This window comes from Macaca mulatta, chromosome 10, assembly GCF_049350105.2.
Source record: "Macaca mulatta isolate MMU2019108-1 chromosome 10, T2T-MMU8v2.0, whole genome shotgun sequence".
NCBI classification, from domain to species: Eukaryota; Metazoa; Chordata; class Mammalia; order Primates; family Cercopithecidae; genus Macaca; species Macaca mulatta.
In genome coordinates this window covers 86,968,779-86,994,955 of record NC_133415.1, presented here as the reverse complement: position 1 = coordinate 86,994,955, position 26,177 = coordinate 86,968,779, and the positions used below count along the sequence as shown (strand labels likewise).

General features: G+C 40.5%; 1 protein-coding gene and 1 pseudogene across 1 annotated transcript in view; one reads left to right on the top strand and one right to left on the bottom strand.

The window, feature by feature from the left end:
• The window catches only part of ASIP (agouti signaling protein), an 85,885-nt gene that overhangs the window by 58,080 nt on the left and 1,628 nt on the right, over nt 1-26,177 (bottom strand). The window lies entirely within an intron of this gene.
• Nucleotides 1,010-25,620, top strand: LOC713192 (exportin-T pseudogene; annotated as a pseudogene).

Below are 26,177 nucleotides of genomic sequence, written 5' to 3'. Positions count from 1 at the left end.
CTCGTAGGAATACTCTCATAAAAGATACCATGAGGGAACAGTGCATTCCAAATCTGGTGGAATCATGGTACCAAATATTACAAAATTATCAGTGTACTAATTCTGAAGTGACCTATCAGTGCCTTGAAGTAGTGGGGGCTTATGTGTCTTGGATAGACTCATCCCTTATAGCCAATGATAGGTTTATAAATATGCGGCTAGGTCAGATGTCAATAGAAGTTCTATGGGAAGAAGCATGTGACTGTTTATTTGAAGTTGTAAATAAAGGAATGGACCCTATTGATAAAATGAAACTAGTAGAATCTTTGTATCAAGTATTACAGTCCGCTGGGTTTTTCAGCATTGACCAGGAAGATGTTGACTTCCTGGCCAGATTTTCTAAGCTGGTAAATGAAATGGGACAGTCATTGATAGTTAGTTGCAGTAAATTAGTTAAGAATGGGGATATTAAGAATACTCAAGAGGCACTACAAGCTATTGAAACAAAAGTGGCACTGATGTTGCAGCTACTAATTCATGAGGATGATGATATTTCTTCTAATATTATTGGATTTTGTTATGATTATCTTCATATTTTGAAACAGCTTACAGTGCTCTCGGATCAGCAAAAAGCTAATGTAGAGGCAATCATGTTGGCCGTTATGAAAAAAGTTGACTTATGGTGAAGAATATAACTTTGAAAATGAGGGTGAAGATGAAGCCATGTTTGTAGAATATAGAAAACAACTGAAGTTACTGTTGGACAGGCTTGCTCAAGTTTCACCAGTTACTGCTGGCCTCTGTTCACAGAGTTTTTGGTTCTACACTACAGAATTGGCAGACTACACGGTTTATGGAAGTTGAAGTAGCAATAAGATTGCTGTATATGTTGGCAGAAGCTCTTCCAGTATCTCATGGTGCTCACTTCTCAGGTGATGTTTCAAAAGCTAGTGGTTTGCAGGATATGATGTGAACTCTGGTAACATCAGGAATCAGTTCCTATCAGCATACATCTGTGACTTTGGAGTTCTTCGAAACTGTTAGATATGAAAGTTTTTCATAGCTGAACCTCAGCACATTCCATGTGTACTAATGGCTTTCTTAGATCACAGAGGTCTGCGGCATTCCAGTGCAAAAGTTCGGAGCAGGACGGCTTACCCGTTTTCTAGATTTGTCAGATCTCTCAATAAGCAAATGAATCCTTTCATTGAGGATATTTTGAATAGAATACAAGATTTATTAGAGCTTTCTCCGCCTGAGAATGGCCACCAGTCCTTACTGAGCAGCGATGATCAACTTTTTATTTATGAGACAGCTGGAATGCTGATTTTTTCGTCTCGGCCTCCCAAAGTGCTGGGATTACAGGCTTGAGCCACTGTGCCCGGCCAAGAATGCTGATTGTTAATAGTGATACCCAGCAGAATGGAGACAAGCCTTAATGAGTAATCTGTTGACTCCACTAATGGAAAAGTTTAAAATTCTGTTAGAAAAGTTGATGCTGGCACAAGATGAAGAAAGGCAAGCCTCTCTAGCAGACTGTCTCAACCATGCTGTTGGATTTGCAAGTCGAACCAGTAACGCTTTCAGCAACAAGCAGACTGTGAAACAATGTGGCCATTCCGAAGTTTATCTGAACTGTTTACAGACATTCTTGCCGGCCCTCAGTTGTCCCTTACACAAGGGTATTCTCAGAAGTGGAGTACGTACTTTCCTTCATCGAATGATTATTTGCCCAGAGGAAGAAGTTCTTCCTTTCATCCCATCTGCTTCAGAACATATGCTCAAAGATTGTGAAGCAGAAGACCTCCAGGAGTTCATTCCTCTTATCAACCAGATTATGGACAAATTCAAGATACAGGTATCCCCGTTTTTACGACAGATGTTCATGCCCCTGCTTCATGCAGTTTTTGAAGTGCTGCTCCGGCCAGTGGAAGAAAATGACCAGTCTGCTGCTTTAGAGAAGCAGATGTTGCGAAGGAGTTACTTTGCTTTCCTGCGAACAGTCCCAGGCAGTGGGATGCGCGAAGTTACAGCAAATCAAGGTGCAGAGAATGTAGAAAAGTGCTGATTACTGTTATCCAAGGAGCAGTTGAATATCCAGATCCAACTGCACAGAAAACATGTTTTATCGTCCTCTCAAAGTTGGAAGAACTCTGGGGAGGTAAAGATGGACCAGTGGGATTTGCTGATTTTGTTTATAAGCACATTGTCCCTGCATGTGTCCTAGCACCTTTAAAACAAACCTTTGACCTGGCAGATGCACCAACAGTATTGGCTTTATCTGAGTGTGCAGTGACACTGAAAACAATTCATCTCAAACGAGGCCCAGAATGTGTTCAGTATCTTCAACAAGAATACCTGCCCTCCTTGCAAGCGGTTCCAGAAATAATTCAGGAGTTTTGTCAAGCACTTCGGCAGTCTGATGCTAAAGTTTTTAAAAATTACTTAAGGCCGGGCATGGTGGCTCACGCCTGTAATCCCAGCACTTTGGGAGGCTGAGGCGGGTGGATCACGAGGTCAGGAGATCAAGACCATCCTGGCTAACATGGTGAACCCTGTCTCTATTAAATATACAAAAAATTAGCTGGGCGTGGTAGCGGGCGCTTATAGTCCCCAGCTACTTGGGAGGCTGAGGCAGGAGAATGGCATGAGCCCAGGGGGCAGAGCTTGCAGTGAGCCGAGATTGCGCCACTGTACTCCAGTGTGGGTGACAGAGTGAGACTCTGTCTCAAAAAAAAAAAAAAGAAAAAAAATTACTTAAAGGTGTTCTTCCAGAGAGCAAAGCCCTAAGGACTGGATTTCCCTGTGTCTACTTCCTGATGAGGAATCCCAGTTAATTTATAAAAAAGCGATTTTTGTGTGTCATTCACACTGGTCTTTTTCACATTGTTTTGAGCTTATTGCAGTATATGTTTTGGGATTTTTCTGTCAAATGGGTGTAATTTTCCTAATACAGCTATGAAACAACAAAAGAAGTTGCCTGCATGCCAGTCCAAATTGTTCTGTATAAAGATGCTCTTAAAAGACACACAGTTATCCTAGAACCTTAATTCTTTTTTATTTGAAAATTTAAGTAAAGTCCTTTATAAAGACCACAGCAGTGGAAAAACTGTACTTTTAAAAAAATTGCTGAATATAAAATGTTTGAAAATTTTCTTTATGTATGAAGACACACAAAGTATGCGGGGAATACAACAAACAAAACTAAGTTTTTATAGATAGCCATTTCATTTGTTTAAACTGTTTCAATGCCAATATGTATTCTACAAAAGAGAATGGTTTTAGGCTCCAGTGTTATACTTTTTTATATATATAAATTTTACATAGTGAAATCTAAAAAAAAAAAAGAAAGAAATGGGAGAAAGTTCCTCTAATATATGTATCTGGCAAAAGAGCATAGAGCATATAAACAACAAGTCAATAATAAAACATAAATGGGCCAGCTGAAAAATGAGCAAAAGACTTGGACACTTCACAAAACATAAACAAATGGTTAATAAGGATATGAAAAAAAAAATGCCAGTCTTCTTGGTCTTAAGACAAATGCAAATTAAAACCTCAATATGATACCACTAGACTGGCTAAAATATAAAAGGCAAACAATACCAAATATTGGCAAAGATGTAAAGCAACCAGAACTCTCATAGGAACATAAAATGGTACAAATACTTTAGAGAACTGGCAGAGCTTTTTAGTGTGTTTTGTTTGGAGACAGGCTCTTGCTCTGTCACCCAGGCTGGAGTACAGTAGCATGATCATAGCTCACTGTAACCTTAATCTCCTGGGCTCAACTGATCCTCTCACCTCAGCCACCTGAGTAGCTAGGCCTACAGGTGCACATCACCTTATCTGGCTATTTTTTCTTTTTATAGAGATGGGGTCTTGCTATGTTGCCCGGGCTGGTCTTGAATGGCAGTTTCTTATACAGTTAAATATACACCTATCCTACGGTCAGCAATTTCATTCCTACATATCTACCCAAGAGAAACAAAATGTATGTCCACAAAAATACTTGAACAATATATTCACAGAAACACTATTCATAATAGCTCAAAACTGGAAACAATCTAAATGATTATCAATAGGAAAATGGATAAATAAATGGTGGTATACAACGAAATATTATAACTGATAAGAATGAACTACTGATATAAGTAACAACATGGATGAATTTCAAAAGCATTATGTTGAGTAAAATGAGACAGATCACAATAATACATAATGTATGTTTCCATTTATATTAAGTTCTAGAACAAGCAAAACTATCCATTTTAGTCCTTTCAGTATTGCTATAGCAGAATATCCAAGACTGAGTAATTTATAAAGAAAATAAGTTTATTTATTTTTATTTTACTTAAAAATTTTGTTTTCATGTAAGAAAAGATGTTTATTTAGCTCATAGTTCTGCAGGCAGGGAAGTTCAAGGACACGGCCCTGACTTCTGGCAAGGATTTTTGTGCTGTGTCATAACTTGATAGAGAAGGTCAAAGGGGAAGCAGACATGTATGAAGACAGAGAAAATCTTTATTTTTTTGAGATGGAGTTTCGCTCTTGTCACTCAGGCTGGAGGTTGCTCACTGCAACCTCTGCTCACTGCAACCTCCACCTCCCAGGTTCAAGTGATTCTCCTGCCTCAGCCTCATCAGAATTGCTGTTGCTGTCCATATGTCTAACAACATTCTGATCAAAATCACTTGGGTAATTGCTAAGAAGTTTCAGACTTTCTCTATAGCTGTCCTCTTTTTCTGAACCCTCAGCAGAATTGCCCTTAATGTTCTGTTCATGGCAATACAGACTTTTTCAGTATTCACTTCAAAACTGTCCCAGTCTCTACCTATGACTCAATTCCAAAGCCACTTTCACATTTTTCAGGTGTTGGTTATAGCAACACTCCACTCTCTGGCATCAACTTTCTGTCTTAGACTGTTTTGTGCTGCTATAAAAGAATACCACAGACTAGGTAATTTATAATGAAAAGAAAGTTATTGGTTCACAGTTTTGGAGGCTGGCAAGTCCAAGATAGAAGGGCTGGCATCTGGTGAGGGACTTTTTGCTATGTCATAACATGGTAGAAGGCATCACATGGCAGAAGGATAAAGAAATGATGGAGTAGAAGGAGCAAGAAGGGTGAACCCACCTTGCAATAATGATAGCAGCATTAGTCTATTCACAAGGGTGGAGCCCTCATGGCCTAATCACCTCTTAAAGGTCTCACCTCTTGACACTGTTACAATGGCAACTAAGTTTAAAGTGGGTTTTGGAGGGGATAAACATTCTAGGAGGATTCTTGCTTATAGTAGTGTGCCAAGCGCTGACTGGTAAGTCCTACACTCACTCAAAAGCAGTGCTGGAGTTGGAAAATCTTAATTTTGCAACCATCATAGTAAGAATTGATTCAAGTAAGAATCATCAATACATGCAAGATATATGCATCTTCTTAAACTATTTCCCCTACAGATTGCTTATTAGTTATAAGGGTAAAGTATGGAAATATCTCAATGGAACGATCAAAATTAATAAGGGCAGGTGAGAAAACATCAGATAAACTCAAAATTAAAAGAATGCTATTGCTGGGCGCAGTGGCTCACGCCTGTAATCCCAGCACTTTGAGAGGCTGAGGCAAGTGGATCACGAGGTCAGCAGATCGAGATCATCCTGGCTAACATGATGAAACTCCCTCTCTACTAAAAATACAAAAAATTAGCCGGGCATGGTGGCAGGTGCCTGTAGTCCCAGCTACTCAGGAGGCTGAGGCAGGAGAATGGCGTGAACCCGGGAGGCGGAGCTTGCAGTGAGTTGAGATTGCGCCACTGCACTCCAGCCTGGGCAACAGAGCAAGACTCTGTCAAAAAAAAAACAAAAAGAATTCTATCACACAAAAGAAGAATTTTTTTTTCCTCAAAAATGTCAATGTCATAAAAGACAAAGAATAGCTGAGGAACTGCTCCAGATTAAAGGAGACTGTAATGAAGGAAAATAAATACTATATAAGACAATATTGGGTTAATTGTTAAAATTGTAAAATAGACAGTAGCTAATGTATTGCATCAATATTAAAATATACTAAATAAGTTTATAGAAGTGACAACTGTATCATGGTTACTTACGATAATATTCTTATTCTTTGGAAATTCACAATGAAATATTTAGTAGAAAAGGGTCATAATGTGTATGTATGAAATTTACTCTCAAATTGTATGTGTAAAAAAAATTGTGTGCGTGTGTATGCATGTGTGTGCACATTTGAAGAAAGAGAGAGTGAACACACAGGCATACAATAATAAAGCAAATGAGACAAAGTATTAACAATCAGAGACTGGGTGTATGGGAGTTTGTGCAATTTTTCTTACTAGTCTTGCAACTTTTCTTTAAGTTTTGAAATTATTTACAAATAAAAATTTAAAGAATAATCTATTAGGAAAGTTTAATAATAAATTAGACTCAGCTTAAAGCAAAATTGGTGAAATGAAAGAAAATTCAGAAGAAAATACACAGACTTAAACATGGAGTTACAAAATGATGAAAAATACAGAAAAGAATGTAAAAGTCATATAGGACATAGTAAGCAGTTATAATCTTAGAAGGATAAGAGAGAGAAAATGGGACACAAGCAATAGTTGAGAAGACAATTACTGAGAATGTACCAAAGCTTTATATACTTGATATCTTTATCTGGTTACAGATTCAAGAAATGCCACAAAGCCCAAGCAGGATAAATGTACACCTAGGCATATGACTGTAAATCTATAAAAAGCTAAAGACTTGGAGAAAAATCTTAGAAGTAGCACAAGAAAAAAGCCAGTTTACTTGCAAAAGATCAAAAAGTAAGACTGACTGCTAATTTCTCAAAGGAAACAACATAAGTCAGAAAATAATGGAATGATATATTCAAAATGAAAGAAAATAACTAAGTTAGGATTCTACATTCAGCAAAAACATTTTTTCATAAATGAACGTGGAAATAAAGACAATTTCAGACAAATAATACCTGAGAAAAATTTGTCACCCATAGACCTATACTAAAAGACATGCTAAATGGTATTTTTTAGGCAGAAAGAAAATTATCTCAATGGAAGCACAAAACTGAAAAAAGAAATATAGAACAACATTAAGTTAACAAAAGTGGGTAAATCTTAATTAATGATGATTGTATAAAACAACAGCACTGACAACAATAATAACAACATTTTGTAGAACTTAAAATATATATAAAATGAAAATATATGGCAATGAGGCTAGGCACGGTGGCTCACGTCTGTAATCCCAGCACTTTGGGAGACCAAGGTGGGTAGATCATCTGAGGTCAGGAGTTCGAGACCAGCCTGGCCAACATGGTGAAACCCTGTCTCCACTAAAAATACAAAAATTAGCTGGGCATGGTGGCACAGGCCTGTAGTCCCAGCTACTCAGGAGGCTGAGGCAGGAGAATTGCTTGAACCCGGAAGGCGGAGGTTGCAGTGACCCAAGATCGCTGCCACTGCACTCCAACCTGGGTGACAAAGTGAGACTCTGTCTCAAAATAAATAAATAAAATAAAATAAAATAAAAATATATGGCAATGAGAACACAAAGAGAATGCGTATGCACACGCATGTGTGTGTGTGTGTCTGTTGGGTGGTAATTGAACTTAAAGGGTTTTAAGGTCCTTGCATTGCCTGGGAAATAGTAAAAGTTTCTATTTGATTCATGATGTAATTTCCAGGGCACCCATTTTAAAGGATCACGTCCTTTTTTTTTTTTTTTTGAGATGGGGTCTCACTTTGTCACCCAGACTGGAGTGCAATGGTGCAATCTTAGCTCACTGCACCCTTTGCCTCCCAGGCTTGAGTGATCCTACCACCTCAGCCTCCTGAGTAACTGGCACTACAGGCTCATGCCACCATGCCTGACTGATTTTTTGTATTTTTTGTAGAGATGAGGTTTCACCATGTTGGCCAGGCTGGTCTCAAACTCCTGAGCTCAAGTGATCCATCTGCTTCAGCCTCCCAAAGTGCTGGGCATAAGCCACTGCACCTGGCCTTCAGGGTGCCCAGTTAAAAAAAAAAAAAAAATTGTGTATAACTAATAAACTAATAGGGTAAATAAAATTAAAAATTAATTAGTCCAAAATATGGAAAAAAGGAAAGGAAATGAAACATAAAACAAGTGGGACAAATAAAAACAAATACTAAGATGATATATTTAAGTTCAAATAAATAATTACATTAATGTAAATGGGTTAAAATTAAACATTGTCAGACTGTGCATTACTTTCCTATGGCTACTATAACAAATTACCACAAATTTAGTGGCTTAAAACAACACAAATTTATTATCTTACAGTTCTGGAGGTCAGAAGTCCAAAATAGATTTCATAGGCTAAAATCAAGATGTTGCGAGGGCTGTATTCTTTCTGGAGCCTCTAGGGGAGAATCTATTCCCTGCCTCTTCCAGCTTCTAGAGGCCATCTTCGTTCCTTGCCTCATAGATCTTTCCATCTTCAAAGTCAGCAGTGTAGCATCTTTAAATCTCTCCCTGGCTCTGACTGTCTGCCTCCCTCTTTCACTTATAAGGACACTCAGATAATCCAGCATAATCTCCCTATCTCAAGGTCCTTCATCACATCTGTGTAGTGCCTTTTGCCAGATTAGATAACATATTCAGTTTCCAGGGATAGAACGTAGATATCTGTGATGGTTAATTTTTTTTTTTTTTTTTTTTTTTGAGACGGAGTCTCGCTCTGTCGCCCAGGCTGGAGTGCAGTGGCCGGATCTCAGCTCATTGCAAGCTCCGCCTCCCGGGTTTACGCCATTGTGATGGTTAATTTTATGTATCAATTTGACTAGGCCATGAGGTACCCATATACTTGGTCAGACATCACTCTAGGTGTTTCTGTGCGGGTGTTCTGGATGAGATGAGCATTTCGGTCATTAGACTGAGTAAAATAAATTGCCTTCTGAAATGTGGACATACCTCATACAATTAGTTGAAGGCCTGAACGAAATAAAAGGCTGATCCTCCCTCAAGTAAAAGATAATTCTCCTGATAAATGGCCTTCAAACTGGAACATCGGCTCTTGCTGCTTCTACAGCAGCTTCTGGACTTCAGACTCAAACGAGGACATCAGTTCCGCAGATTTAGAACTTGCCAGCCTCCATAATCATATAAGCCAATTCCTTATAATATATATGTATATCTTCTTCTGTTTCTTTGCAGAACTTAGACTAATACATCTTGGAGGGGGGCATTATTATGACTACCACAGACTGGATAACAAAATCCAATTTTATGCTGCTTATAAAATATACCCCTTAACTATGAGATTTAGATAATTTTAAGTAAAAGAATGGAAAAAGATATAACCTAAAAAGACAAACCAAAAGAAAGCTGATGAACAAATATCGGACAAAGTAAACTTTGAGGAAAGAAGCATTACTATAGATAAAGAGGATTCTGCATAACAATAAAAAATCACAGCTGGGCATGGTGGCTCATGCCTGTAATCCCAGCACTTTGAGGGGGCCAAGGCAGGTGGACCACTTCAGGTCAGGAGTTCAAACCCAGGCTGGCCAACATGGTGAAAACCCATATCCACAGAAAAATGCAAAAATTAGCCGGGTGTGGTGGCATGTGCCTGTAATCCTGGCTACTTGGGAGGCTGAGGCAGGAGAATTGCTTGAACCTGGGAGGCGGAGGTTATAGTGAGCAGAGATTGTGCCACTGCACTCCAGCCTGGGCAGCAGAGTGAGACTTCATCTCAAAAAAAAAAAAAAAAATCAGCTCAACAGCAAGATATAACAGTTCCAAATGTATTTGTAGCTAATAACATGGTCTCAAAATATATAAAGCAAAAATGAACAGAACTACAAGAAAAATAGACAATTCCACTTTTTAAAATGTGAGATTTTAATATTCCTCCCACAGTAATAAAGAGATAAAAATATTTAATGCTGTAAAAGACTTAACATAATTTGCAAACTTGACCTTACTGAGTTAATTGAACACTGCTCACCAACTGCAGAATATATATTCTTTAAAGTGTGTATAGAACCAAAATAGAACATGCACTGAGCCATACAGCAAGCTTAAATACATTACAAAGGACAGAAATCATACAAAATATGTTCTCAACACAAAATGGAAATCAGTAATAGAAAATTAAAAAGTCACTATGTAGATATAACAAAGATAATAAGAGAATATTCTGAATATCTCTTTAGAGAACCTGAAAATTTAGATGAAATGAACGAATACCTGGAAAAATGCAAACTACCTAAACTGACATAAGAAAAAAGAGAAAATCTGAACAATCCTTATCTGAAAGAAATAAAATCAGTAATTCATTTTTTAAATTAAAAAAAATTTTTTTGACACAATCTCACTCTGCTACCTAGGCTGGACTGCAGTGGCGTGATCTCAGCTCACTGCAACCTCAACCTCCCAGGCTCAAGTGATTCTCCCACCTCAGCCTCCCAAGTAGCTGGGACTACAGGTGTGTGTCACCATACTCAGCTAATTTTTGTATTTTTTTTTTTTTTTTTGGTAGAGATAGGGTTTCACCATGTTGCCCAGGTTCGTCTTGAACTCCTGAGCTCAAGCAAACTCCCAGGCTCAAGCAATCCTCCTGCATCGACCTCCCAAAGTGTTTGGATTACAGGCATGAGCCACTGCACCTAGCCTGAATCAATAACTTAAAACTTCTAGGCCGGGCATGGTGGCTCACACCTATAATCCCAGCACTTTGGGGGGCCGAGGTGGAAAGATCACTGGAGGTCAGGAGTTTGACGCCAGCCTGGCCATTCTGGTGAAGTCCTATCTCCACTAAAAATACAAAAATTAAGCCAGGCATGGTGGCACACGTCTGTAGTCCCAGCCACTAGGGAGGCTGAAGCAGGAGAATTGCTTGAACCCGGGCGGCAGAGGTTGCAGTGAGCCGAGACGATGCCACTGCACTCCAGCTTGGGTGACAGAGCGAGACTCTGTCTCAACAAACAAACAAGCAAGCAAGCAAACAAACAAGAACAAAAACTTCTACACCAAGAAAGTGACAGCCTTGGATGTTGTTCACCAGTGGGTTGATCTAAACATTCAAAGAGAAAAAAATACCAATTTTATTCAAACTCTTCTTGAGAACTAAAATAAGATAGAATTTCCAACTCATTTTATGACACTAACATGACTTTTATATCAAACCATAATAAGAACATTACAAGAGAAGCTGGGCACTGTGGCTCATACCTATAATTCTGGCACTTTGAGAGGCCGAAGTGGGAGGATCATTTGAGGAAGGCCAAACTGGGAGGATCGTTTGAGATCAGGAGTTTGAGATCAGCCTGGGCAACAACAGTGAGACCCTGTCTCTATAAAACATTAAATAAAAATCTAGCCAGGCATGGTGGCATGCTGCTGTAGTCCTAGGTACCTGGGAGGCAGAGGCAGAAGGATTGCTTAAGTTCAGGAGTTCAAGGTTGCAGAGAGTTATAGTCAAGCCACTAAGCCACTATAGTCCAGCCTGGTGACACAGCAAAACCTGTCTCTTTAAAAAAGAGAGAGACCACTACAAGAGAAAAATTACATGTCACATTTTAAAATTAATATAAATGTAAAATCTTAACCAAAATATTAGCATACCCAAACTAGCAATATATAAAAGGACTAATACTCCATGACCAAATTGGGTTTATTCCAGGAATACAAGATTAAGTTACCATTCAAACAAATCAGTCACTGTGGTTCATCATAAAATGAATAAGGCCCCCACAGCTAACAGCATGCTAAATGGGGAAAAACTGAAAGCCTTTCATCTAACATCTGGGACAAGACAAGGACGACTGCTTTCACCACTTTCATTCAACCTAGTACTGTTGCAGGATCCTTGGGGTGTTGCTTTTCTGGCTGGGAACCTCTGTGGCTGGTGGCACCTTTGCCTGAGTTTTGCTCAGACCTGCTGGTCTTATTCTGCCCACTCAGCCTGGCAGGCTGTGCTCAGCCCACACTAAGGGCCTGGATCCCACGCCTGCCAAGGGCAAGCCAGGCATGGAGTGGCAGCAGGTGTGTGAGTGAGCAAGCATGGGGGTCTGGCCACTGCGCACAGTCAGGCATGTCAGCTGCTGCCATGGGGCAGGCAGCTCCAGGTACTGATGTGGGTGCTGACTCTGTGAGGCTGCAACTGGACCATGCACATTGCAAGCAGCTTCCATGCCTGCCACTGGGGAATGTGGTGGCTCCCAGAAGCTTGGAGACTCCAGGAGTCACAGGGCCCCAAAGACAGAGTCATAGCGCCGGCTCAGGGAGTTCCCAGGTCTGGGCTCCCTAAAGGGCCACAGTTCTTCTTTCCTTCTCTTCACCCTCAATGTGGTGAGCAAGGGGCATTTCAGTCTTGTTTGTGTTACACCTCTTTCAGTCCCACCATTTGGTAGGTCCTGAGTTCTTGACCTGCGTGCAGGAGGAATGAGATGTGCAGGCAAATGGAGAGTGAGCAAAGTGAAGAGGACCTTTACTGAGTGACAAAGTGGCTCAGAGGAGGCCCTGGAGTGGGTAGCTCCTCTCTGCAGCTGGTTGTCCCAAAATCTGCTCAGCTCTGGCTGAATTGGGGGCTTTTCTGGCTGAAATGGGTCTCAAAAGGGAGGAAGTGCGCACCGATTGGTCCATGGGAAGCCATGGGTGGGCTGGGAAAAGGCACCACTATTTCCCACTCTGGTCTGTGGGACTGGCAAGCAGGCTCCCAGCCTTCAGGCCCTCCCTTCCACCCAGGAGCCTGTCTGCCTCCCACTGCTGTCCATGACATCCAGGTTATCATGCCAAGGGACACCTGCAGGCCAACACCAAGCTGCCCTCAGCCCCTCCTTAGCTTCCCTCCCATTCTCATTGGTGCCCCAAATCCAGAGGGGCCCAAGGCAGCAGGGGACCGTCATGTCAACACTGCCTCAAATGTGTGCCCACCCGGCTGGGTTGCAACACTGCCTGGGCCCAGTCCCAACCTTACTCCAAGATTGGAGTGGGTGCTGGGTGCAGGGAGAGGCCAGGCCATGGGAGCAGACTTCTCTGAGCCTGGTGGGCGGTGGGGGGTGTCTTCCCAGCCTGCCAAGAGTGCAGAGATGCCTGGCTCTGCAGCTGTGGCTTGGGTGACTGCAGCTGCACCCAGAAGGGTGGGGCTCCTGCCTGCTCCTGGACCACCCAAGAGCACAGGGAGGCCCAGGTCAGTAGCCACGACTTGGGCAGCTGTAGCTGCACCCCTGAGGGCAGGCCTCCTGCCTGCTCTGTGGAGTGAGAGGCCTGAGTCTGCAGCCACGACTTGGTGCAGCAGCTGCACCTGGAGAGCTCCCACTCCACCAACTTGGAAGGGGTAGGGCTCCCACTTGTTGCTGGCTCCTGCCGGCTCTGTGCAATGTGCAGCTGGAATGATGGCAGCAGCCGCTCCAGATGGGCCACTGCTATCATCAGTACTACAAGTCCTAGCCAGAGCAACTATGCAAAAGAAAGAAACAAAGGGCATCTGAAATGGAAAGGAAACTGTCCAAACTGTCCTTGGTTGCAGACAATATGATCTTATGTTTAGAAAAGCCTAAAGATTCCACCAAAACACTATTGGAACTGATAAACAAATTAAGTAGCAGGATACACAATCAACATACAAAAATTAGTATTATAGCTTTTCTGTATTTCAACAGTGAACCATTTGAGAAAGAAAACAAAGCAATCTCATTTACAATAGCTACAGAAAAACAAAACAAAACAAACTTAGGAATAAACAACCAAAGAAGTGAAAGATCTCTACAATGAAAACTATAAAACATGGATTCAAGAAATTGAAGAGGTTACCAAAAAATGGAAAGCCATCTCATGTTCATAGATTGGAAGAATCAATATTGTTAAAATGTCCATACTACTTAAAGTGATTTACAGATTCAATGCAGTCCTTATCTACACACCAATGAAGGCCAGGTGCTGTGTATCGCTCATGTGTATAATTCCAGCACTTTGAGACGCCAAGATGGGAGGATCACTTGAGCCCAGGAGTTTGAGTCAGCTTAGGCACACAGTAAGACCCTGTCTCTTCAAAAAATAAAAAGATTTGCCAGGAGTAATGGTGCACACCTGTAATCCCAGCTACTCAGGAGGCTGAGGCAGGAGGATTAATTGGGCCCAGGAGGTAGATACTTCAGTGAGCTGTGATCACACCACTGCACTCCAGCCTGGGTGACAGGGAGAACTTGTCTCAAAAGCAAAACAAAACAAACAAAAATACCAATGATATTCTTCATAAAAATATTTCTTAAAGTTCTAAAATTCCAAAGCTATCCTGATCAAACAGAAAAAAACTATAGGCATCACATACCTGATTTCAAATTATACTACAAAGTGATAGTAACCCAAACAGCATGGCACTAGCATAAAAACAGATACATAGACCAGTGGAACAGAATAGAAAACCCAGAATCAAATCTACACATTTACAGTCAACTCATTATTGACAAAGATACCAAGAAAATATGCTAGGGGAAGTACAATTTCTTTAATAAATGGTTCTGGAGGCCAGGCGTGGTGGCTTACACTTGTAATCCCAGCACTTTGGGAAGCCGAGGCGGGCAGATCACAACGTCAGGAGATTGAGATCGCAGTGAAACCCTGTCTGTACTAAAAATACAAAAAACTAGCCAGGCATGCTGGCGGGTGCCTGTAGTCCCAGCTACTTGGAAGGAGACAGGAGAATAGCATGAACCCAGAAGGCAGAGCTTGCAGTGAGCTGAGATCGCACCTCTGCACTCCAGCCTGGGCGACAGAGCGAGACTCCATCTCAAAAAAATAAAAATAAAAATAAATAAATAAATGGTGCTGGAAAAGCTGGATATCCATATGAATAAGAATTAAACCATACCCCCATTTCTCACCATATGCAAAAATCAAATCAAAATGGATTAAAAATTTAAGTGTAAGAACTTAAACTATGAAACCACTAGAAGAAAACATTGTGGAAATGCTTGAGGGTATTGGTCTGGGCAAAGATTTCTTGAGTAAGACCTTAAAAGCACAGGCAACCAAAGCAAAAATGGACACATGGGATCATATTAAGGCAAAAATCTGCACAGCAAAGGAAACAATCCATAAAGTGAAGAGATAACCTACAGAGTGGGAAAAAATACACACTACACACTAGTCAACTGACAAAGGATTAATAACCAGAATATGTAAGGAACTCAACTCACTAGTTAAAAAAAATCCAATTTAAAAACGAACAGGCATTTCTCAAAAGAAGGCATACAAAGGTTCAACAGGCATATGAATAAATGGTCAATATCACTAATCATCAGGGAAATACAAATCAAAACCACAGTGAGATTTCATCTAATCTCCAGTTAAAATGGCTATTATCAAAAAGACAGAAAATATCAGCAGTAATGTTTGGGAGGAAGGAAAAGAAATTTTAAAAGATAGCAAATGCTGGTAAGGATGCAGAGAGAGGGGGATGCTTGTATACTGTTAATGGGAATATAAATTAGTACAGTCACTATGGAAAACAATATAGAGATTCCTCAAAAAAATAAAAATAGAACTACCATATGATCCAGCAATCTCAGTGATAGGTATATATCCAAAAGAAAGGAATTCAGTATATCAAAAAACTCCCATGTTTATTGTAGCTCTATCCACAATAATCAAGATATGAAATCAACCTAAGTGTCCATCAACAAATGAATGGATTTTAAAAATGTGGTATATGGGCCAGGAGCGGTGGCTAACGCCTGTAATCTCAGCACTTTATGAGGCCGAGGCGGGTGGATCACGAGGTCAGGAGTTCAAGACCAGCCTGGCCAATATAGTGAAACTCTGTCTCTACTAAAAATTTAAAAATTAGCCAGGTGTGGTGGCTTGCGCGTGTAATCCCAGCTACTCGGGAGGCTAAGGCGGGAGAATAGCTTGAACCCGGGAGGCGGAGGTTGCAGTGAGCCGAGATCATGCCACTGTACTCCAGTCTGGGTGACAGAGCGAGACTATCTCAAAAAAAAAAAAAAACCAAAAAAGTGGTATATGTACACAGTGGAATATTATTCTGCCATTAAAAAAGAATGAAATTCTGTCATTTGCAACAATATGGATGGAACTGGAGGTCATCGTTAAGTTAGATAAGGCAAACACAGAAAGATAAATGTCACATATTCTCACTCATGTGGAGTTAAAAAAATTGTTATCAGAAAGGTGGTGAATGGAATGGTGTTTTTGAGAAGGTGGGAAGGGTAGTAGGGAGGAAGAGATAAAGTGGGGTTGGTTAATAAATACAAAAATACAATTAGAGGCCAGGCATGGTAGCTCATATCTGCAATCCCAGCACTTTGGGAGGCTGAGGCAGGCAGATCACTTGAGGCCAGGAGTTTGAGACCAGTCTGGCCAACATGGTGAAACCCCGTTTCTACTAAAAACACACACAAAAAAATTATCTTGGTATAGTGGTGGGCACCTGTAATCCCAGCTACTTGGGAGACTGAGGCAGGAGAATCGCTTGAACCTGGGAGGCAGAGGTTGTAGTGAGCCGAGATGGTGCCACTGCACTCCAGCCTGGGTGACAGAACAACACTCTGTCTCAAAAATCAAATCAAAACAAAATATAATTAGAATAGAAGAAATAAGACCTTGTGAGAGGTAAAGCTGGCTGGGCTTCTGGGTCAGGTGGGGACTTGGAGAACTTTTCTGTCTAGCTAAAGGATTGTAAATGCACCAATCAGCACTCTGTGTCTAGCTAATTGGGAGGGACAAGGAGAACTTTTGTGTCTAGCTAAAGGATTGTAAATGCACCAATCAGCACTCTGTGTCTGGCTAAAGGATTGTAAATGCACCAATCAGCACTCTGTGTCTAGCTAAAGGATTGTAAATGCACCAATCAGCACTCTGTAAAACAGACCAATCAGCAGGATGTGGGTGGGGCCAAAAAAGGGAATAAAAGCAGGCCATCTGAGCCAGCAGTGACAACCTGCTTGGGTCCCCTTTCACACTGTGGAAGCTTTGTTCTTTCACTCTTCGCAGTAAATCTTGCTACTGCGAAGTAAATCTTTGGGTCCGCACTACTTTTTTGAGCTATAACACTCACCAAGAAGGTTTGCAGCTTCACTCCTGAAGCCAGCAAGACCACAAACCCACCGGGAGGAATGAACAACTCCAGATGTGCCGCCTCTATGAGCTGTAACACTCACAACGAAGGTCCGCAGCTTCACTCCTGAAGCCAGCGAGACCATGAACCCACTGGGAGGAACGAACAACTCTGGACGTGCCGCCCTTAAGAGCTGTAACACTCACTGCGAAGGTCTATGGCTTCACTTCTGAAGTCAGCAAGACTACCAACCCACCAGAAGGAAGAAACTCTGGACGCATCTGAACAACTGAAGGAACAAACTCCAGACACACCATCTTTAAGAACTGTAACACTCACTGTGAGGGTCCACAGCTTCATTCCTGAAGTCAGCGACACCAAGAACCCACCAATTCCAGACACACTTTATTTTGTAGCACAATAGGTTGAGTACAATTAAGTATAATTTATTGTACCTTTCAAAATAACTAGAAGAGTAGATTTGGAATGTTCCCAACACAAATAAATGATAAATGCTTGAGGTGATGGATATTCCAATTATCCTGATTTGATCATTACACATTGTATGCTCATATCAAAGTATCACATGTACCACATAAATTGTACAACTATTACCTATCCATAAAAGAAGAAAATAAATAAAATGAATAAAGTGTAAATATCACAGGCTCATTTTAATTAATGAGAAAAATGCATTTTATAACATTCACCATCTGTTAATGTTTAAAAATTATATCAAATTAGAATTAGAAGAAAAATTCCTCAATCTGATAAAGAGTAACTACAAAAAGTAAACTACAGCAACCATCATATTTAATTGAAATTATTGAGTGCTTTCTTTCTATCAGAACTAAGATAAGGATGCCTGTTATTTTCACTTTTATTTCAGCATTGTTCTTAAGGTTTTACCCAGTCCAATTAAGTCAAGAAAAAGAAGTTAAAAAACTGGCCAGGAACAGTGGCTCATGCCTATAATCCCAGAACTTTGGGAGGCCAAGGTGGGTGGATCACCTGAGGTCAGGAGTTCAAGACCAGCCTAACCAACATGGAGAAACCCCATCTTCACTAAAAATACAAAATTAACCGGCGTGGTGGCATGTGCCTATAATCCCAGCTACTCGGAAGGCTGAGGTAGGAGAATCGCTTGAACCCGGGAGGTAGAGGTTGCGGTGAGCCGAGATTGCACCACTGCACTCCAGCCTGGGCAACAAGTGCAAAACTCCATCTCAAAAAAAAAAAAAGAATTTAAAAAACAACTATCTGAAAGAAATCACTACACACTCCACTACATGATTGTGAATCTATAAATAAACTATAAGAATTATTAAGTTAATTGAGTAGGGTTGCTGTATGCAAGGTAAATGCAAAATTTTAATTATTATGTCAATATGCCAGTATCAAACAACTAAAAATGAACATTAAAACATGCCAATATGGCTGGGCATGGTGGATTACGCCTGTAATCCCAGAACTTTGAGGTCAAGGCGGGTGGATCACCTGAGGTCAGGAGTTCGAGACCAGCCTGGCCAACATCGTGAAACCCCGTCTCTACTAAAAATACAAAATTAGCCGGGTATGGTGGTGTGTGCCTCTAATTCCAGCTACTTGGGAGGCTGAGGCAGGAGAATTGCTTGAACCTAGGAGGCGGAGGTTGCAGTGAGGCAGCATTGTGCCATTGCACTCCAGCCTGGGCCAAAAGGAGTGAAACTCCATCTCAAAAAAGAAATTAATTAATTAAAACTAAAATTAAAATATGCCACTTATAAGGCTGGGTGCATTGGCTCATTCCTGTAATCCCAGCACTTTGGGAGGCCGAGGTGGGCAGAATACTTGAAGTTAGGCATTCAAGACCAGCCTGGCCAACATGGCAAAATCCTGTCTCTACAATAATGCAAAGATTAGCCACACATGGTGGCAGGTGCCTGTAATCCCAGCTCCTTGGGAGGCTGAGGCATGAGAATCACTTGAACCCAGGAGGGAGAGATTGCAGTGTGCCAAAATCATGCCACTGCACTCCAGCCTGGGCAACAGAGTGTAATTGTGTCTCAAAAAATATATATATATAAAATATGCATATATATGCCACTTATAAAATAAATAGATAATAATTAGGAATAAATCCAATGAAAGTTATGCCAGGTTTCTACATAGAAAACTATAAAACATTATCAAAAAATTTTAATAAGACTTCAACTAGTGAAGGGATATACCATATTCATGAATCAGAAAAATTAGTATTGTAAAGACTTTCATATTAATCGATGTACAGATTTAATGTAATCCCAATAAAAATTCCAGCAGGGTTTTTTTTTGGCTGGAATTTATAAAGTTATCATAAAGTTTATGTGGAAATACAGAAGTTCAAGAATAGCCAAGGCAATCTTGGGGAAGACCAGAAACATGAAGGACTTATTCTACCATATATCAAAACTTATTGCAAAGTTGCAGGAAATGGAAACAGGGTGCATGTGGCAGAAAGATAGACTAATGGACAAATGGAAAAGAATGGAGATTCCAGAACAACACACACATATTAGATAGACAATGGATTAATAAAGTGGAAAATTAATAGTGTTTTCAGTACATGATGCTGGGTTGATTGAATATCCATACAGAATTTAAGAAAAGGGAAACTTGACCTCACATGATACCTGAAAATCAATTCCAGGTGCAACAACATTAACAGAACTACATTGCCATTCACCACAATTCATCTAAATTAAAAGTAAATAAAATTTAAAATTCATTTCATCATATGTACTATTTCAGAAAAGATTGATACAATCATTTTGGAAAACTGACAATATCTGTAAAATATTTCAGGGTGGTATGGCCGTAGACCATATGTACCATTTCAGTTGCTCAATAGCCATATGTGGCTAGTGCTATTTCAAGTAGTCAATAGCCATTCAGTGGCTACATCTTGGACAATGCAGATATAGAATATTTCCATTATTGCAGAAAGTTCAAGTGGACAGTGCTTGCTGTCTAGAAGATATAAGATCGAATATCTTTAAGACTGGGTAAGACAAAATTTCTTATAAGGGATTTTAAAAAGGCACTAATCTTTTTTTTTTTTTTTTTTTTTTTTTACAATTTTATCATTCTTTTAATCAAGTAACTTAGCTGTTTGAAACAAATCCTTAAGACAGCTCAATAGAACAAAATGAAGAATTATTCTATTAGGATAACCTGTGAACAAACTTCAGATTATGTGAATTTGAATTCCATTGGAAGTTTGACACCAGACTGAACACTGTTTAAGCCAAAATTTTTAGTGTTCTAGAAGCCCTGAACATGTTTTCTCTCAGATTAAAAGTAGAAGCTTTATAACAGAACCTCATTAGCTTGACACTGAGTATGTTGAGTGCAACTTAGCTTAGGTCACCAGTATCTTCTACAGAACTCCAGTTAATGTAAGCAAATCGGTCTTGCGGCAAAGAATTTGAAACCTAGGCCACATGTGAGTTTGAAGAAAAAAAAATCCTCTTTGTTGTGACAAACCACGTTCCTTCCAGGTATATGGCTCCGGCTCCACTCACACCCAAATATATCAAAGGCAGCTGGAGACCAATTCTTGTCTCTCCAGTAAGATTGCTAGATTTCAGTTCCTTGAAATATCAAGCCAACGGCCGGGCGCGGTGGCTCAAGCCTGTAATCCCAGCACTTTGGGAGGCCGAGATGGGCGGATCACGAGGTCAGGAGATCGAGACCATCCTGGCTAATATGGTGAAACCCCGTCTCTACTAAAAAATATAAAAAACTAGCCGGGCGAGGTGGCGGGCGCCTGTAGTCCCAGCTACTCGGGAGGCTGAGGCAGGAGAATGGCGTAAACCTGGGAGGCGGAGCTTGCAGTGAGCTGAGATCCGGCCACTGCACCCCAGCCTGGGCAGCAGAGCAAGACTCCGTCTCAAAAAAAAAAAAAGAAATATCAAGCCAACAAAGTTTTATTACATCAAATGTTTGTATCATTTCAATGTGAAATTTTTTCACGCCTATTTGTTATTAAGGTCTCATTATCTGTGAGATAAGTCAGAAAAAAAAGAAAAATGAAAGAGGTGAATGGTATAAGCCACTGCTCCAAAATTAACCCTACAGATTCTCGATTCCCACTGTGCACTTTGTGTAAAGGGGTAACTGCCAACAGGTTTAACCTTGAAGATGATCACTCAAACACAGTCAGAATCCATATTGAGTTTAGATCAGGCAAGGAGTTCACAAGGAAGTTATCAACTCTTGTGTGTCCAAATCTAAAGCCCTACATGGACTCTGTCAGGTCCTTGTCACCTGCACTCAGGTGGCCATCAGACTTCTTGGGTGTCTGGCTATATTCAATGTGAAGTAAAAAATTAAAAGTAAAAAAGTAAAAACTTTTACACCAAAATAGAAGCTCTGACTTAGAAGTATACTTTTAGCTTTCTTTTTAAATAAGACATTCTGGTGGCAAAAAAGAAAGAAAGAAAATCAAGTTTGAAACACAGCTAACACTTATTTTGACAAAATAGCAACCAAAATCTAAAAAGCATAAACTGTGTGTCCAAATGTAAAAAACCATAAGGGGGGGGGGGAATTAAAGCCATGCTGAACAAAAAGATACAGAATGTCTAACATTTTTGAATTATAATTTAAACCTTAATTAAAACTTTAAGGGCAAAAGCTGAAAAATTATGCTTACGTTGCTAGTAAGTGCACCCTTCCCTGTTTCTCCCAAATAAAATCAGTTTATTGTTTAATTGCACCCCAAAGCAAGTTCTCTTAGTACAAAGTAACTACTACATACACACAAAATGCTTGTTAATGTAATAATGCACGCAACTTCAAAAACTACAATTTGGGGCAAGTGTATGTGAAATGAGAAAACAGCTCTCCAAACTTCAAAACCTGCTCTTACATTATTTATAGGACACTCAGGTCATATTTACTTCTTGGTAAGATGTTGCACTGTCATTTGATTATCGGTCTACCTCACAATGTACATTACCAGATGCCAATTTGAGGGATGCCAATTTGAGAGACTAGAGATAAAACTTTAGTACTGTATTTCTTAATGGGCTGAATAAGGTAATTACAATTAAGTTTGCTTTACATCCTGTTGAAGACCTCTTTACAGCCTCAGGACCTAACAATATCTAGCAGGCGCCAAGAATGCTCATCAGGTGAAATGATGGCACAACATTTTAAAAAAGGAGCCAGTTACTTCAGCTTAACTCATTCAGAGCCAAACATCTGAAGAATGACCAAAATCAAATCTTTATTTTTGTAACCGCATAAATGTGATCCAAATGAAAAGACACTAATCTTAAAAGAAAAGCTTGAACATTTGGACTTCATTAGATTAGAAACTCCTTTTCATCAAATACACTCTATAAAGAGCATGAAAATGCAAGATACAGAATGAGACGGGCCAGGACTGCAGGGAGGCAAGTGAAGCTCTTGCCTTGGATACAGTTCTTTAAGGGGGTGACAAAAAAAAAACTCAGTAATCAGGAGAAATAAAAATCTGATGCAATATTAAAAAAATCAAATGTAATGCAAAAAAATCCATGCTGAACAAAATATCAAAATTTAAAATAAACACAGGAATCTATATATATATATATATATTTTTTTTTTTTGTCTGAAGCTGCAATGTGACTCAACATAGCCTTGTGGGAGATGGTATTTGCAACATGTACACAACAAAGGGCTCATATCAACATTTAAAGAATGCTTACAAGTCAATAAAAATGTCAGACAACCCCGTAGAGAAACAGGTTCAAAATCCGAACAGATATTTCTCAAAACAGGATAGTCAAAAGGCCAATAAATATGTGAAAAGGTGCTAAACTTCATTACTCTTCAAGGAATAGAAATTAAAATAAAGAAGCATTCCACTATACACCCATCAAAATGGCTAAATGTAAAAGACAGACAATACCAACTCTTGATGAGGATGTAAGAAAAAACAAATCTCAGACATTGCTGATGGGAGTGTAAAATGATACAATCATTTTGGAAAACTGACAATATCTGTAAAAGCGGAACACACATGTCCTATGATTCAGCAATTCTACTTCTAGATAGAAATGCACTCAAAAGCATTCACAAATGTTCCTAGTGCTTCTGTTCAGTAATAGCCCCCAACGGCAAACACTCCATGTGTCCATCAATAAGACAATGAATAAATAAATTGTGGCATTTATCCATGTAAATTGTAGATAAATTGTGGATAAACAAATGGATAAATAAATTGTGGTATTAATTCATGTAATACCACACAATAATGAGAACAAATAAAATATTACCATAGACAACATAAATGAATCTCACAAACCTAATATTAAGCAAAAGAAGTCAGGCATAAAAACCCCTACACACACATATAAAGCCCCCAAACAGACAAAACTTAATTTATGGTGTTAGAAGTCAGGGACTTGAAGAGGGAATGAGGAGCCTTCTGGGTGCTGGTAATGCTCTGTTTCTAGATCTAGATTCTGGTTTTCTGAGTGTGTTCACATAGTTAAAATTCATCGATATGAACACTTTTCTGTAAGTGTATTTTATATCAATAAAAACTTACAAGAAAATAAGGGGCTAGGCATGGTGGTTCAGACCTATAATCCCAGCACTTTGGGAGGTTGGGGTGGGAGGTTCACTTGAAGTTAGAGACTAGCCTGGGCAACACAGCAAGACCCTATCTCTACAAAAAATCTAAAAATCAGCTGGGTATGGTGGTGTGTGCCTGTAATCCTAGCGACCTGGGAACCTGAGGGGGAGGATTACTTGAGCCCAGGAGTTCAAGGCTGCAGTGAACAATGATCATACCACTGCACTCCAGCCTGGGTGACAGAGGGAGATCCTGTCTCTGAAAAATAAATAAATACATACATACATCCATAAATACATAAAAAAGAAAATAAAAGTGTATCCAGGTCATTTAGGAGCCCAGGAAAATGGAAGATGAAGATTTAAAACATTAAGCAATGGCCAGGATCGGTGGCTCCCGCCTGTAATCCTAGCAGTTTGGAAGCCCAACGTGGGCAGATCACCTGAGGTCAGGAGTTCAAGGCCAGCCTGGCCAACATGGTGAAACCCCGTCTCTACTAAAAATACAAAAATTAGCTGGGTGTGGTGGCACGTGGCTGTAGTCCCAGCTACTTGGGAGACTGAGGCATGAGAATTGCTTGAATTTATTTAATATTGAGGCAATACAGAAGCAGATCTTGGAGGCGGAGGTTGCAGTGAGTTGAGATCACGCCACTGCACTCCAGCCTGGGCAGCAGAGTGAGACTCCGTCACAAAAAAAAAAAAAAATCAATCAAGTAAAAAAGTTAGCTACCACAACATCAAGGGTCTGAACCCATTCTCTCTTCCCCGGCTATGGCAAATACTTTTAACCTGTCATGGTATCTACAAGAATTCTTGCTACTAGAGGAGGCGAGTCTTTGTTTTCCCATTTGATTCATAGGAAGATGGAACCCCTGAGGCGGTCAATACATAGATTAAAGTCTCACAGGTAGTTATAGGCAGATGCAAGACCTGAATCTGGTCTCCTAATTCCTGATCATGAGCTTGGTGCACTACAGCCAGTGGTCAGGCTGCATGATCTTGCCGAGTCTGGGTTCCAAGCAGTGAATGCCTTCACTAGGAGCCAGCAAAGTTTTCTCTGTGTCCCTAATTTGTAATAATGCTGAGGATGAGAAATTTGTCCCTAACTTAGAGTAACGCCAAGGACTAGGAGTCTGCTTTAAGTCAGTTCTACCACGAAATAAGCAGATACCCACTCAAAGGTCACTGCGTACGCTTCCCTGGACGCACAGGGGGTGCAGCTACAGGACGTAAGCAGGCAATTTTACATAAATACTTCTCCTCTTTCTAAAAGCCTAATTACTAACTGTGTTGAACAAGTTCTGAAGGCAGCTGAGATGAGGATAACCCGAGGGAAGAGTGAAAATGCATAACACCTGGGATCCCGTCTAGTATGGCTACTCCTTTTTTTCTATTTTTGAGACGGAGTCTTGCTCTGTTGCTCAGGCTAGAGTGCAGTGGCGCAATCTCGGCTCACTGTAACTCCCGCTTCCCGGGTTCAAGAAATTCTCTTGCCTCAGCCTCCAGAGTAGGCACCCGCCATCACACCTGGCTAATTTTTGTATTTTTAGTAGAGACAGGGTTTCACCATGTTGGCCAGGCGGGTGTCAAACTCTTGACCTCGTGATTCACCTGCCTCTCAGCCTCCCAAAGTGTTGGGATTACAGGCTTGAGCCACTGCACCCGACCTGCTATGTCTATTTCTAAACAAGCCAAGAGAATCACAATTCTCATCCTTCCATCTTTTAAACAAGATTCAAATTGTGGTTTTGAATTTTTTTTTTTTAAAGAATGTTTTAGTTCAGTATTTTTGCTTCAAGCTCATTCTTCTGAAAAATACCTGAATATCAAATCCGTAAGCACGAGTTTGGGGAACAGATGGAGACGGAACTGGTGGCTCTCTAGAGGCCATTTACAGCTGGATCCTACCTTTGTAGTGACCATCAGAGGGGCGTATGCCCCCCATAACACTCCCATTCTTCATCTTTTTCCTCAAGACAGCTGCCCTGTGAGCAAAATGCAGACCTCTCAGGGCTCCAGGGAGCATCTCACCCCTCAGAACTGTCTACACAGGTGTGGGAACTAATTACAGACCCTAGCTTTATAGTTCTTTCCAATTTCCTCCCAAAATCTGAATAAATCTCCCCAACAAAACTAAAGTCAGTTTTCTCTCAACTCACAGTCTTTTTGTATACATTTCCCCTAGGAATCGTACTCTTTTTTATTTCAAAAGATGACATACTGCCCGCACCTCCTCCCAGCCATCTCAACTTTTTAGTTCCTATTTTCTATAAGAAATCTCCCTTTTTGTCCAGGCGCGGTGGCTCAAGCCTGTAATCCCAGCACTTTGGGAGGCCGAGACGGGCGGATCACAAGGTCAGGAGATCGAGACCATCCTGGCTAACACAGTGAAACCCCGTCTCTACTAAAAAATACAAAAAACTAGCCGGGCGAGGTGGCGGGCGCCTGTAGTCCCAGCTACTCGGGAGGCTGAGGCAGGAGAATGGCGTGAACCCGGGAGGCGGAGCTTGCAGTGAGCTGAGATCCGGCCACCGTACTCTGGGCGAGA